Genomic DNA, 15425 nt, shown 5'->3' with positions numbered 1-15425 from the left:
AACAAACAAACAAACAAAACAAAACAAAAAAAAAGATGATTACAAATTCTTTATTTCCTATAACCATGTTGCATTTGGTCTCCAATAATCTTTAAGTTTGTTTTTTTTTTAAAAAACAAAACAACCTTAATTAAATTTTCTACTCGTGGAAAACAAAGAACTGCAATGTTTCTTCATTCTGCAACATCTTTTATTATAAAGGAAAGGTCATGTTTTGCCTAAAAGCTTAAAAAAGATCAGTAAGTGGAGGAAATAAGAATTTAGCAAAGTTTGACAGATAGAACACGTGATTTTAGATTCAATTCAATTAATTTTTGGAAAAATGACTCACGGATGAAGGGACTAATACCTGTGTGTTTATATGTATTGAAAGGAGTAGTGTCTTGGGTGTGATGTAAACGGGTGTATTACTGTCCTGGTTTTGCTGGGACAGAATCATGGGCCTGCCATGGGCTGCAGACCATTAGCAGTTTGGAGTCAGCCAGGGTAAGTGGTTCAAGTTGCCCCTCAGATGTATCCCATCTCAAAAATGTCATGCTTAGAGTAAAAGGGGAAGCTTGCTCCTGCTCAGGCTCTGCTTCCTGCTCCTGAGGATCCTTCCTGTTTGTTGTGACCATCAGACATTTGCTAGGCTGACTATAACTTTGTTTACATTATCCTGTTTCATTAAATCTGTTTTTACATCAGCCTGTGAGTCCCTTCTCCTTTTCCTTTGAAATTTCTTAGAAATTAGTTTATCCTAACAGTGTTAACACAATTTGGTATTAATGTGCTGCATTAGTGGATTCCTCATTGGGAGGTATGAGTCAAATACAGTTTCTAATCCCTGCTCCAGTGATTGCTTAATATGAAATACTAAAGCATTCCTTGGAAGCAAACATTGGTTAACTTTGTGGTAAATGAATATACTAACCTATAGCTTTGTCATGGTTCAACTAATACTTTCTTGCAGGACAAGTAGGACAATGCTGGTAAGAAAGGTAGACATTGTTTTCCTATCCCTTCTGTTCCCTCTGTTTGCAGGTTCTAATGTTTTAAATCTTGCAGGGCTGAAACTTTAGTTTGTTGGCGAAAGGGGAATAGGACATAACAGATTAGACAATAGCTTGAGTGAGGTTGTCAGCATGTTGGTCATGGCACCAAAACAGAGCAAGTTATCAAAAGAGCCTGGCTGTGTATCAAGCTGAGCCTACAGGAAGTTAGAGATTTGCTCCTCTTTATACCTTCTAAACAGACAGCATCCTTGGAACATGGCCTTAAGTTTAATGTCTCAAAATAATTTCTGAGCAATATTTAACATTGGTACTTGACTGAGGTTTGGGTTTGTGGGCTTCACATCAGATGAATGTGGAACACCGAATTCACCAACCTATATGAACTTCTTGTGTTTTGAATGTTATCTTCTGATATCAAAAAATTGTCTGCTGGCCTCTCGTCATTAAGTTTTTACGAAGAACTTGCTTTGTTTCCCTAAGAAAAATAATTAACTTTTATAGAATGCTTGTGTTTAAAAGCACCACTAAACAATGCCAGGTAAAGTCAGGCAATTCAGATTTCTAGCAAGACCAGGGAAACAGTAGATGGCATTGAGAAAGCTGCCTAAGTTCTAGCTGAATTTTTGGGTCAGTAAGACAGCCTTGACATATATATGTGCATACCACAAAAACTAAGCAGATGAAATGCATAGTTGCTGATATTGGTATTAATTCCAGGATTGCTTTTCAGATAAAACTTCTGATCAATATTTCACTCAGTGTACAGATTCTGTTAGCAGAACACGAGGAAATGCTTTATAATAAATGTAAATATTATGTTCTGATTGTTTAACATAAGTATCAAGCACGCTGTTTCGTTTAACGGCCTGTGGAGGAAGTTTATGATATCCCAAAAGTCTACTAAAATCACTGTCTATTTTAAGTGGAAATTATTAGCTTGAGTCACAAATAACCAACAGGCCTGAGACTTGATGCAGAAGTTTTAGAACTGTACAGAATACAGAGAACAGGGTACAAATCCATCTAGACAACTTTTGATGTTTGATACATGTAATTTCTTCAGAGACTGACAACATAACACATTGTAATAAGTAAGAGCTCAAAAATTTTGAAAAGTACTTCTGGAAGGAAAAATCAGACCAGAACATTTAAGACAGAGTTAAATGAAGGCTACCACATGCAGAATCTGTAGAAAAAGCAAGATCTGAAAACAAAATGGTGTATTTGCTCAAGTAAAATTTGGATCCACTTACAAAAAAACTGTAATGAAATCATATTAAACTAAAAGAAAATGTTGCTTTATCCAAAAATTTAAAGAGAATGAGAACAACCAAGGAAACGGATATTTTTCAAATTCATATATCAAACCTTTTTTAAGAACAAAACTAACATTTTATTATTTCTGAATTTCTACTCAAAGAGGGTAGATACGTATGGTCCTTAGAGACTCAGAAGATCAACATTTATCAAAAAAGAGCCTCATCTGCAAAACTTGGAATTTTGCATCTATTGGGAGCTGCATCAAAACAAATCCTGTCATGCAAGGAGTGTTTTCTGTAAAAGTGCAGTATGAGCCAGGTCTTGACTTAATTTTTTTTTTATTTTAATAGAGAATCCTCTATGGCACAAAATAATGTTTTAATCTTTTGCAATGGGAATCAATAAGTCATCCTTAATGTTTAACTTTTGTTTTCATTCAGCAGTTTTTTGTTTTTTGTGGGTTTTTTTTTTTTTTTGGATATTCTTTTAATTCTTGTAGGATGTAAACAAGCAGAAAACAGGCTTGACTCTACCAAGGTACAACATGAAATGCTGCAATCATGCGTGTTATATTGAATAGCACTAGTGTGTGTACCCCCAAACTATGCTTCAGCTAAAGCACCTTTAGAATCTGGATTTATTACTGTTATCTTTCATTGAAAGTGAAAGATATTCAAGTGTGGTATTTCTAATAAAGACATAAACCTCCTGAAAATCACAATTCTGCTCTGAAGAAATATATTTTTGAAAGTACTTTCCAGTAAATTGAAAGATGTTGGCTCTGACTCCCCTCATTTTATGATCTTGGCTACTTCACTTCTAAGAGAATTACCAGATCTCATAGGATCATATTTACAAGGTTATTCACATGGTCAGTTACCAGGTCTTCAGAAGATTGGTGGTCACACTGTTTCCAGCAATGCAGTTTTTTTCTGAACCTGCTGCCAACAAAAATCCTGGCAGATTTTCCCTATGGCAGTGAGACTCCTCTGTTGATATCCCCCCAAATTAGTTCAGCCATCAAAAGTTCATTTGAACAAAACACAATAAAGCTCTTAAATTTGGTCTTTCAGCAATGCTTTACCTAAGAATATTTATTACCCATTATACTTTCAAATCACGCCAAATGTGACTCTTAGGAATACATCTCTGGATGTAGACAAACTATTTAAGGGCTCAGAAATTTCACAAGCTGACACTCGACCAATGGTTACTGACAACAATAAAGACAAAGCAGAGATTTCTTTAGAATTTCATATATCGCTCCTTAAGTCTACTGTGAGTGAAAAATTCTATCTATCTCCTAAAATTCCTTGAAGGCAAAAGTCATAACGACTTCATTTTTTGTGTAAGTATTAAACTCTTCAATGCAAGTTACATACACTGTAAGCACATGGAATTCAGTTTTGTTCAGCATAAAAAGATAATTTGGGTGTCATTTAGTTCACTAGCCAGTATAACAAAAACAAGCCCACTGGAAAATCTTTGGAAAAGTTTCTACCAAAAATTTTCATGGAGTGAAGTATTTCATGCTAACGTTTTAACCTATTTGACCTTAAAAGCTAAGATTTTTGTTTTAGTCATGTAAAAGTGAAATAAGAAAGAAAACCAAAGGCCACATCTTTAGTGTCTGTTTCTGATCATCCAAAAGAAGTCTAGTGTTTATTCTAACAAATTGAGATCTTATAGATTTACTTATAGCCTGGTATATAATCATAATTGCTGACCTCCACAAATACAGAATATAAGTTGACTGTCAAATAAACATAGGGTTTATAAAGATTTTAACTTTTTTTTTTTTTTTAATAAAGAATTTAACTTTTTACATGCTGTTCTGAAATAGGAAGTATTAGCATTAATAGGCTGAGTGTAACAAACTGAGTCAATGTATTTTCAAGAGTCATCTTTCAGGTCTCTTTGGAAAGTATACCTCAGATTCTCAGTCTATTAGAAGGAGTAATTTCTGAGGTGTACTTCTACATACACAGAAAACTATGTATAGTAGCATTAAAGTTTTGCAGACATTCTCCCTTTTACATATTGCTGTCATCAAAGATCTCACCTGCTGGAGCTTAGGTCTACCAAATCTGTGATTAGGCTTGTCAAAATTATATTTTCTACATCACTTTATCTTCTATATATATTAAAAACACAAATATCTTTAAAAATCTCTTGCTAAATTTAATATTTGGGCAGGATTCTATTTCAAAGTTAAATGAATTATTTGCTAACTTACAATTATTTGCATAGTGAGATTGTTATAAACCCACATGAGCTTCTCTGGGAATAATGTGTTGTCCTGGTTCCGTGTAAAAAGGGGTTCAGGGCAGGACCCACACAGAACAGAACTATGTACTCGCCTCTCCCCCACCCCCTCGAGAGAGAGAGAGAGACACTTTTTAAAAAAATGAAGTATATTGTTCAACAAGGAACAGAAAACGAAAAAGGGGGGTAAGGAAAATAATATATATAAAGATCAGGGGAATAATACAAAAGATAAAATATACAAAACCCTCAGAAATGGTTCCAGGGTCCCACGGAGTGAAAGGAGAACTTTCCTCTCTGAGCTCCAAGGCAGGAGTGAAACAAAAAACCACTCCCTGCCTCTTATCAGAGTGTGTGTGGGAAGGGGAGGGAATACAATGGTTTCACCCCCACCCGGGGTCCTCCCAGTTGCTGGAAGGTCACGCCCCCATTCCAAGCCTCAAACCACAACATGTGTTTTCACATGTATAACTCATTAGGCATTAAAAAAAAATCCCAAAATGACTGTGATTGAAGAGCAGAACATACATGTGAAAGTTATGAAAGAAGAGATTTAACCCCAGGACCTCTTCTCAAGTCCGCATAGACAAGCTCTTCTCTGTGACTACAGAAGATAATTAAATGAAAACAAGAAGACTGTCATATTCAATAAAGATGAGACAAAGCAGCATGAAAGACAATGCAAGTTTTCAGAAGTAATGTGAATGAGTTCAGTGTCAATTGAATTCCTCTTACTGCTAACAGCTTGGGTCCTTGTCATGGTTTAGAGTCAGGGCTGCCCCAAGACCAATAACAGATGCTCTCTGTTAACTTCTCTCCCCTGCCAAAGGGGAAGATGAAGACAACAAATGAGAGACTTATAAATCAGAAAACAGCTTTAGTGAAAATAATAATAAAATGGAATATATACAAATATATACAAAACAAGTATGGAACTCAACCCTTCCTGATGACAATACATTACTGTCACCACTGATGCTCTGGAGTAGACCCTGGGGAAAAGTCCCAGACTGGCCTCAGTGGCAGAGGGGAACCAGGTAGAGGAGCTGGATTCTGGAACTCGGTTCAGGAGCACATGGATCAGGATCAAAGGCAGAACAGACAAAGTCCTCCTTGGATGCTGGCCATTGAAGGAGAATGTGACCCTCATGATCCCTCAGCTCTATACTGAATGTGGTGGATATGGGATGGAATACCTCACTGGTAAATTCAGGGTCACCTGTCCTCCCTGCAGGTGCGGCCTTTACTTTCTGCACCCCTCAGTGTGGTACACAAGATTTAACAGTGACCTTGGCCTGCACACCAGTCCTTGGTGGTAACTCTAAACATTAAGCATCATCACTGCTAGAAGCAGACACTATCTGCTACAATATGCCATTAACTTCAGGAAGTGCAACTAGTTAGAATAGATTTAGCTGGAAAGTAACATCACTGAACAGAACTAGTTCTGTTCTAACGCAAACCAGGGCAGTCCTAATGAAGATCTAAACTACATCCCTATTGCTCTCAACAGTGTATTCTCAAGAAGAGAATATGAGAAGCGTGCCTTAAAATGTAGCTGCCCTGTATCATCCCTCACGCAGCAGCCAGATATTTAAGAACCTCACAGGTCTAGCGCATGCTGTTTAGAAACAAGTGAAACCATACAGCTTCTAGGAAGCAAAGGTTTTGAAGTCAGTCAAGTGTTTCTGGAGACATTGCAGGTGAGAGAAGAACAAATCTCATACTTGTTAAGGGAACAGGGAGGAAAAATTGGGAAAAGCTGGAATAGAAAATAGAAAAAGCATTTGTTCTGCTTTGATTTTTAATCAACTGTCTGGTAAACTGGCTTTAAGACAAATTTGAGATAGACGTGTATTTACTTTTAACAGTTCGTTGACCAGGGAGGGAAGACAAACTGCCTGTATGCTTTCTTTTGAAAAGAGAAGTGTGAGTATTGGGCTAGAATGTCTTAATGAGACCCAATTCTGCAGTGATTTATCCTGTTTTGGGATCATGACTATGGTTTTCAGTCATCTCAGAGCAGTGGCAGATGTGGTCAGGGCTGCCTGCACCTGTCTTCTTGTTATGTGCTGAGGCATATTTTTTGAGCAGTCTTTATCACTGCAGTGTCAAGCTTTTACTGCCATACAAACAGTAAACACTTCAAAATATGAATTGCCACCATCAAAATCTTAATCACAATGATACAGTATTGATTCAGTACAAGTATAAAAATGCGTTTGTGCCTCTTGGGTGTTGAAAATTTCTAGACCCTCACCTGGCATTTCAAGTATATGACTTCTGCTGGAAGAATCTTTTAACCAATGGGAAATAAAACAGTAAATTATTATACTAAGGTTTATATTTGCGTCTTATTTGAATAACACAATTATTATTCATTTTAACATAGTGCAAGTACATTCCTTATATCTTCGTGCTCTCAGAAACAAAAGAAAGAGATATAAAAAGTTTGGAGGAGGCCAAATTTTTCAAATTTTCAGGCCTCATTTTTCAAAAATGTGTTCAATAATTTTAAAAAGAAAATCTGGAAAATGTAGGGCCTCATTTTATTTTTAAGCATGTATACTCAGTATTCTTTGGTATTGTCATTGCTTCATTGTGATCTCAGAATTGCTTTCCTTGCTCTTTTATTTTAATACGTAAAAGATTTATCTGAAAAGAAAATTATTTTTCTTGAAATTTAACAAATTATTTCTTCATCCATTTTTTCCGTATTTCCTGAATAACAGAATAAAAGTATAAAAAAAAAAAAAGAGAAAAAAAAATTGGTTCTACTGGTTTTCTGCATTTCTTTATTACCTTAACCGGTTAAAATGTTCCTAGGCATCAATTCTGTACCTATGATTTACTTTTTATAAAAATATATATGTCAGAAATATATATCGTATTAAAAAACAAGAACATAATCCAGTACAAACCCATGAATTTTTCATTTCTTTTTGATCTATAACTAGTTTTTAATTTTGACTGTTATTATAACGTATAACAAATAAATAAATAAATAGATAAACACAGGTATGTTGTCACAAACTGTTATCTTGGCCCACAAGCTGGAGAGGATGGAAACAAAGAGAGAGCTGCATATTCCTCTCTCATTGTTTATTACTCTCAGTACAGATACACTCCAATGTTTTGCATGGATTTCACTACCATCTCCAATAAAAACAAAAAGGCAATATTTGAATCTTCATAAAAGATGAGTTGTACTGAAAACTTTTAGTTACTTCATGTGCTGCCCCATGAACTGCACCAGTAACCCAGCACCCACGACCATGTGGGACTTTGTACATCACGGGGTTTGTCTTGTCATTGAGCTGGCTTTGCAGAAGTTCCTCATGAAGTTAAATAATCTATGGCGGAAGCTTCTTAATTCAAAGGAGTAAGATGACAAAATAATTCAGGAAGAAGACAAACATGAAGGTTTAGACAACTTATTTTCACTGTTGCATTAACATTTCTGTAAGATTATAACTACTGAAAACAGACAATTTCAATATATTCTGATTTTGCATTGTTCTGTGCAAAAAGATTTCACATGCAAAACACTTTAGTTTGCAATAGGCATTGTTACCTTTGCAAGAATACCTCCAATTTAAACATACACTATAAAATACATAGAAGGTGGGATGGAACTTATAATTTCTTAGCTCAGAGTGCTTTAAGCAAGCACAAAATTAGAATGAAACTCCTAGACCCCAAAGCTTATTTCTTTGTTATTACAGGTATAATTTAATACATTCACTTTTAAAACTGTTCATAGCCTTAGCTTAAAATAACTTTTTTTTTTTTCCTCCCCCTATGGTTCTCCTTTAAACATAGTCCCAAAATATGTTGTTCCAGTAGACCGGGCCTTTTGCCTCATTTCCAGCCCAAGTGTATTTATAATTGTTTTCTGCCTTTTTGTTCTTGTACAAACATTGGCTTTTAGCCTACATGGTAATTTTTTTTCCAGTTTTTATCCTCCTACTGAATATCTTGACAACCACATGCACTTCATGCACTTTTGACTTGTTTAGCCTCAGATAAGAAGCTCTAGCTCTTTGCAGAAGATGAACTCCCTGCTTTCCTTACTCAGCAGAGATTTTGTGTAATTGTTTGAATTTATTGATCTTTGACATAGGTAATCAAAAGTAAGTGAGCATCCCAGATGGGCATCACTAGTATTTTTTGTATTATTAATATCTCCACTTCTACTAGAGTTACCTTTTCTACACAGTCACCTCATTTTCTGGCTAAATGACTTCAATAATTTATCATCCTGCTGTTATGAAGGACAGCCAAGTGCATCTCCAGCTTAGTCCTTTGCAGACTTCTAGCTTTCAACAGCCAGTACCAGGGTACATCACCTTATACTAACTACGATTGAATTTCATCCCATTTCTACTAAACCCCTCCTAATGAGTGTTTTTTATGCAATATATCCTACCCTGTATTGACAATGCTCACAGATTTATATTGTCAACAGACAAAAATCAGCATTTTAACTGTATTTCTACCAAGGCCATTACTGGCAATATTGAAGCCCTGTGCCCAGTTCTTTTAGGAGCATCGTTAGTATCTATTGCACTACCAGATATTGGAGGTCTGCCCCTTGCTCTTGGCCTTTAGGATAGCTTTTATCCACCCTCCAATAACTCCATTAATGCTTGTCATTTATATTTTAACTTTTAGTTTCTCCAGAGCTGAATTTTAGAAAGATTAAATCAACTATAAAACAACGTCTCAATCTACATAGAGAACTCCATGGTATTTTGCTTCCATTTTTCTCCAAACAATTTTTTCTTTTAATTCTCTTAGTAGATCTATGTATAAAAATCTGCCCTTTTCGAAATGAGACTTGAATAACAGGTTTACTTATTTTTTCCATTTAATTTAAAATGAGTCAGTTTGTACCTTTTCTTCTGAAAGGTTTGGTTTTCCACAGCCAGATCTCATTTTAATTAATGTCACCTTTTGCAGGTTCACAGCACGTCTAACAATTTGCTGGCCAGCACGTACACAAATATCGAAGCCTTACCATATTCTTAGCATTTGTTCTCTAGTCTGTGTGTGCAACGCTGAAGATCTCCTAACATTTATTTGTCCAAAAACATTACATACAAGATACTCATCTATATTTCTATACACAAAACTGGAGTTACAATAGGTAATATTTTATTATATGTTGCTCCAATCAAAACTTTTCTACTTTTTTCTCTAATGATTTTGAAGTTGGGTGTAACATTTCTTATGGCATGTACCAGCCCAAAAGTCCATTTAGCTTGCTGTGGAGTCTCTGACACTGTCTACTACCAGATGCTTAGGGGAAGATTCTAGGAACAAGTTTAGGAATTGTACAAATACATGGTGTTGTTTTCTCTTGATATATCCTACCAGGTTTTGGCTGTGTGTACCTGAAGATCTTCCTAAACCAGAAGTTGCACCCATTTCCTTGTGTTTAGTGGTATTTCATAGATCTTCACTTCATTGATGTAGCTATTTGATTCTAGGATCTTTTTTACCCCAGTAACCACAACACCTGGCAACAAACTATAAGATTTAATTATGTATTCTGTGAAGGCATTGTTTTTACCAACAAAGTCTTCATTAATTTAAGTCCCCCAGCCTGGTATTAAGAGAAATAAAGTCATGCATGTAAACTGCATGATTTTCCCTGGATCTCTTCTACCCTGGGAAACCCTCGCAGAAGTAATGCATGACCTTTGTGATGCCTTTGCATCAGCTTAGTTGCTGTTACCCTTCCCTGTACCTTTCTGAATTATACTGTGTATTCCTGGAGTTAGCCCAAACACTATCTGGCACAGCAAAATTACTCACTCCAGCTCTGGTGAAAGTGGCTGGCCAGTACTATCCTGTTCTCACAGGGACATAACTGTTGAAGAGCCTGAAGAAGGCAATATGCCAAAAGGATGACGCACCTCTGAATAGTGTGATCATCTGCAAATGGGAATGCTGAGAACAATGATTTTCTTGCATTTAATTAGAATTTCCCCTGCTGCAGCTTGTGTCCATTACCTTTTGCTGTGCCTCACTGGGGACAATCTGGCTCCATCTTCTGTGTGAATACCTATAGAGTTGAAGATTGCTGTAAGAAGACCCTATAGCCTTAGATTCTTTAGGCAAAACAAAATCAGCTTCTTCAGTCTCTAGTCACACATCACTTGTTACAACCCCTGATCCCCTTGCATACCCAGCAAAATTCCTTCTAAGAGCAACCACAGCAAATTAGACGATAGTCTGCGTGAGCCACTTTCAGTCCCTGAAAAGACTTAGAAAAAGGGAAGTGAAAAGCAAGTTGGAAGTGTGTACTCTTGGTAATCTGTCAAAGAAACACATTTTGACACACTGGTTGTATCTTTGTGTTAAAAGGTCTCAGATATTTTTTCTTTTCTCCCCCCCCCTTAACCCTTTCCAGTCATGTTGTACCTGCTATATTCCAAATGTGACCTTCACAGCACTTTCACTATTCAGTGCAATTCTATATACAGGCTCTTCAGGATGTATGCATAATCACTTTGAATTAAAATTAAAAATCTGTATGGGATTTGACAGTAACATTTAAAAGCAAATTACTTCTTTTCCTCTATTTATGCAGCTGCAGATAAGGAATAAATTATTAAGAAGAAAACTACAGGCCTAGAGGGCTGTTAACAAGCAATATTATGAAGATTGTTGTATTTCAGTAGAAATAAGAAGCTTTGTAAGACTGTAAATGCTTTATTGCTAATCCTCAATATACAATGGAAATGCCATTTTTATTTATTTCCTTTTAGATCATCACATATTTCCACGATGATAAGCTTCTCAGGTCAGAGGCCACATCTTCCAGTGGTGTTATTCAGAGCACTGCAATTTATCCTGTCACATGGAGAACGTGGGTTGAATTGCTGCTTAAGATTTATATTGTTACTGCCCTAAACTGTACCAAAGTTGCTACTAGGACTACAAGGAAAACTATCTGTAAATAGCTAAATGCATGACAGAAGTACAAAACAATAATACCTAATTTGAACTTTATCCATAGTTCAGTTGTATTTGATACGATCTTCTTGAAATCTTGTTCTAGTTTAGGTTGTTGACTCTACCTTCTCCTCCTCCTTTTAAGATACTTACCAAGAGGTGAAGTACAAAGATAACAGCTTTCACCTCTGAAGTGATAATAGAAGATGAACAACAGTCTGAAAAGTTGCTGCTTCTGGAACCAGAAACTACCACCTTCTCAAACCATTGCCAGACCTTGAGCAGTAGGTAAACCAAATCACAAGTCAGAACAGTAAAATTCAGTTACATGGTGTTATGCTCTACATATTATACAACTCTATAGATTTATTTATAGAAGTCTCTGCATTTACAAAATCACAGAATGGTAGGGGTTGGAAGTGACCTCTGGGGATCATTTAGTCCAACCTCATTGATAAAGCAGATTCACCTAGACTGGGTTGCGTAGGAACACATTCAGGCAGGTTTTGGAGATCTCTAGAGAAGGAGACTCCACAGCCTCTCTGGGCACCCTGTTGCAGTGCTCCATCACCCTCAAAGTAAAGAAGTTTTTCCCCAATGTTCAGACGTAATTTCCTGTGTGCCGGTTTGTGCCCATTGCCTCTTGTCCTATCACTGGGCACCAGTGAAGATAGTCTAGCCCCATGCCCTTGACACTTGCACTTTAGATATTCATAAGCATTGGTAAGATCCCAGTCCTCTAATCATCTTTGTAGCCCTCTGCTGGATTCTGTCCAGTAGTTCTGTGTCTGTCTTGAACTGGGGAGTCTAGAACTGGATGTGGTACTCCAGATGTGGCCCCACTAGGATAGAGTAGAGAGGTAGGAGAACCTCCCTTGTCCTGTTTGTCCCACTCTTCTTGACATACCCCAGGATAACATTGGCTTTCTTGGCTACAAGAGCACGTCGCTGACTCATGGTTAACTTCTTGCCCATCAGGACCCCCAGATCCTTCTCTCAGGAGCTGCTTTCTAACAGCTAACCTTTTCCAACCCCTAACCTGTGCTGGTGTGTGGGGTTATTCCTTCCTGGGTGCAGGACTCTACACTTGCCCTTGTTGAACTTGATTAGGTTCCCCTCTGCCCAACTCTCCAGCCTGTCCAGGTCCCTCTGGATAGCTGCACAGCCTTCTGGTGTGTTAGCCACTCCTTCTAGTTTTGTATCATCAGCACACTTGCTAAGACTTTCTCTCTTCGTCCATGTGGAAAAAGACTGGACCTAGTATTATTGAGGTAGCTGATAATTTGTGTGATTTATGCAACTGCTTCGTACTAGGTAATAACCAAAACAGTAACGTGGTCATCATTGCCTGTAGGTATTTTTCTGTATTGCTGTTCCAAATAGCGTTAATAATAGTTTTCAATAATAAAGCAAAATGAGCACTCTTCCTAGTGGATGTTGAAATAATTGTGTTGCTGTTCTTTAGCAACGAATTACATATATGATTTTTATATATATATACATTATAAATACATATTTAAATCGCAAGCAAAAAGCAGATTACTAAAGAATCTTATTAGTAATATATATTTAAAGATTCCAAAACCTTCAGTTAGCTTTTTTTTTTTTCTTCTTTTCCTTTTTTCTTTTCCCTCTTTACAGTCTTCTGTCCTTCAATACAGGCAGTGTGAGAAAGGACCCTTGCTGCAGAAACACAAGGACACAAGAGAACAAAGGGAAAACGAAAGTATTCCAGAAATACAGAGACTGTGCTTCTGAAACTTAATCTCACCTTCCAATCCCTGAAGGATTGTCCTTGGAAAGGTAAATTTAACTGTAAACATTTGTACTAAAACGTTGACTCTAGTCACCCAACTAAGGGGCAGAAATATAGTCTGACTCATTCAAATAAAATTCATCATTACAGCCCATACTTTAACTTCATGCAAACCCACTCATAAAAATACATGTAGAGAAATAACCAACCATTCAGCTTCTTTCATGTTTCCACACAGTATTTGAATTTCATGAGTTTTAAGCTTTCATATACCTTTCATTGTTTCTATTTATTTGTTTGTAGCTCTTTATACTGGAAAAGTGATAAATGTTTATGTATAGTGCTGAAGAAAGCCCAGCATTCCAGACATGCTTAAAATTGTTCAAGAGAGTAGAAAGGTTGTTAGGAAGCTCCTTTTAAGCTTCTTTTATCAATAGCTGTCTTTGTTTTTTTAACCGAATGAGACATCATATTCTTGTGTCATTTCAGAGAGCAGCAATTATTACAAACCTTTTATCTTGCTAGATTTCAATAACACTTAACCTTTTCTTATAACTTGGCTTCCCTTAGAGGTACCCTTGACAGCCTTCAGGTGTGCCCATTATCATTTTTATCTCCTAATGAGAGGGCACACATTTACAGAGAAATCACTGTATCTTGCGAACTGAGACAGCCATCCATGGGGTCTCATATTGCTGTAGATGAAGCCAGCAGTGTGCCAAAGCAAGCAAGCAACCCTCACCTCTCCTCAGCCTCAGGCTGAACGATCAACAACTAATGCCCCATTCTATAAGCACCGCTTGTCAGAACCTCCTCTCAGCTCTCAGTACTCTGGAGTTAGCGCCACAGCATCACCCTTTAATGACCACCGTGGACAACAAAAGTGTAAGACTGGGTTAACAATTGCAGATGAAATAAAGGTGAGTGCATGTTCAAGAAGGTATTTTAAAAAGCAAGATTTATGACTTCTACTTTTGGTAAGACATCCTGTAATTGTTGTATTTTCCTCCTCCACCTACTCTCATTGTGCGTGGATGAATACACATATAATTAAAAATACCTTGCTATGTATATTTAAAAAGACAATACCCTGACAGTTGCATGTAAGAAATAAACATGTGCTGGATAGGTGTAGGAAATCTGAACAATATGCTTTAATTTAATGCTCTACCTGGAACCCTTCAAGGCTCCACATTCATAACAGTGACAGCATAGGAAAGTCACAAAGAATTCATAACTTCATATAAAGCTTGTAAGTTTTATCACTCTCCAAAACTCTATGAAATACACCAATTAGTCTGCTACTTTGATTTACTAATAACTAAAGTTTTGGCAAGTATATATACGTTTTTCCACAATGCCAAGGTATAGTTTGGCATGCAAAGCCCCATAAACTCAAGTATTTAATAATTTCTTTCTCTGCTTCTGGCTACATCTGAGAAAGGCTGACCCCACCCAAACAAGCACATAACCTCCGAACTTGCTGTAAAGAAAGTTACTGCCTCGGTATGGACATCTAACAAAAGACATTTACATTTCTATAAGCAGTGCTGAAGAAAACAGCTGAACGGGGAATTTTTGCTCACTTTTTTGAAAGTGTAATTTTTATGCTGGTAATGATGTAGCAGCTTACAGTTGTTTGCATTATGCTGGAGAATTAACATATTAATATTTTATTTTAAACAGAATTCCTTAACTCAGAGTATGTGCTCAGACTATCTACTTATACATATAGTTCAGGCCATCTATAAAGTCCAATTCTCTTTCTAGCAATCTTTGAAAGTCTAACACTGAGCTGGGATGGTTAAACATGTTTTTCTGGAACTGTTTCCTAGCCCAAGGAAGTTAAATAGCTTATTACATTGTTCCCATCCCAGGATAATTATGCAGAAAATTCCATTTTTTTTTTTTTTTTTTGGAGTTCTTTGCATTATGTTTTGTTTTAGTTTTGTCATCATTGCTTTTTGACATATATCCCACCTGCAGGACCACCGGTTTGTAGACATTCACTAAATATTAGCCTGCAGAAAGCAGTTTTTAAGTTTTCAAAGGCTACTAGCTGCACTACCAGTCACTGAATGGTGTGAGAATAATGTGATAGCTATCTGGAATTTTTTAAAAAAAAAAAAAAAAAAAAAAAAAAAAAAAAAAAAAAAAAAAAAAAAAAAATAAAGTAACAACAAACA

This window comes from Merops nubicus, unplaced genomic scaffold (assembly GCF_000691845.1).
Source record: "Merops nubicus isolate BGI_N331 unplaced genomic scaffold, ASM69184v1 scaffold11035, whole genome shotgun sequence".
Classification (NCBI taxonomy): Eukaryota; Metazoa; Chordata; class Aves; order Coraciiformes; family Meropidae; genus Merops; species Merops nubicus.
This window is presented reverse-complemented; position numbering follows the sequence as displayed.